We start from the raw sequence: 1302 nt of genomic DNA, 5'->3' as shown, positions 1-1302 counted from the left end.
GCCCGGCCCGCGCCCGCTGTACCGGGTTGTCTCCCCCCCTGGCCGTCCTCCCGCCTGTCCATCCCAGGCGGACAGAAACCTTCGTCCCTCCATCCTCCCCCTCCCCAGCCCCTCTGCTCCGGCCGTTTCTTACCTGCCCTTGCCGGGATCGCGGGCACCGGCCCTCGGTACGATCCTGCACGGAGCCGCCGTCCCACGCTGCTTTAGGCTGGGGCTGGGTGACCCCCTTCTGCTCCTGGGGGGGTCCCCACGGCCCCCGGTCCCTCCTTCCCCTGGACTTTAAGGGGTGAATGCGGCCGAGTCGCCCCGGTGCTGGGGTGTGCGGCTCCCTGGGGAGCCGGGAACTCGCCTGCTGGGTGACAGGGGTTGGGTACAGGGCGCGCGCGTCCTCCGACAGCTCTTGCCTTCCAGTTTTGAGGCTGATAAACTCGAGAGCGGGAGGGGGGTCCCAAAGAGGGTCCCCCAGCCCCTGGAGGAAAGGGTTTGGCCGGGACACATCCATCCCGGAGAGCATCTTCCCTAGGAACAAGCCTCGATGGGGAAGCTCAAAGTTTCCTCCTCCTGACACGTGTTTTTGCCATCCACCACGGGAAGGGGAGACAGGGGGGGGTCCCAGCTCCGTCCCCCGGGCACCGGCTGCCCGGCTCAAGGGTCCGCAGGAGTTGGGGACCAAGATTTTTCCTTCTTCTTAAGCCCAGGAGGCAGCGGCGCGGGGCTGGGAGGGCTCAGCCGGGGCCCCGGGGTAGTTCCTCAGTGCCTTTTTATGCATTTACAGATTAAAAACAGATCGCACACATGGATGTTCAAGTCATTGAAGACTTAAAATTTAGAAGAGAGCCCTATTTTTGACATGATTGTATACGGAGAGCTATAAAACAGAAGCTGTAACAGCTCGCGGTGGGTTTTTTTTATACTTCAACGGGAATGGGACTTAATTCTGGAAATAACCCTGCGTTGCAGCGTTCTGGGAGCGAGTAGATGGCAGCAGCCGGGGGGTTTCTGCCGCCTCCGTTTCCCCGTCGCCAGCCCTGGAGCCACCCCAGCCCCGGTGGCACCAGGGGACACGGCGTGGGGTGACGGCGGTGGTCCCGGGGGAGGTTGTGTATGTATGCTTTCTGTACGGAGTATTTGTTACAGGTAAATATAATTCTGCACCCGACGGTGGTTTGTCTCATTGATAAAGCCCTCGCTCGCCTCCCTTGGGCTCCATCAAAGCCCGGCTTCATTAAACACCTCCAAATTAGCAACATGGGGGCAAAGCCCCGATGCCCAACGGCTTCGGGATCACCCCGCGACTCTGCC

The sequence above is a fragment of the Aptenodytes forsteri genome, unplaced genomic scaffold, assembly GCF_000699145.1.
Source record: "Aptenodytes forsteri isolate BGI_AS27 unplaced genomic scaffold, ASM69914v1 Scaffold428, whole genome shotgun sequence".
NCBI classification, from domain to species: Eukaryota; Metazoa; Chordata; class Aves; order Sphenisciformes; family Spheniscidae; genus Aptenodytes; species Aptenodytes forsteri.
The sequence above is the reverse complement of the archived record's forward strand: the minus strand, read 5'-3'. Positions refer to the sequence as shown.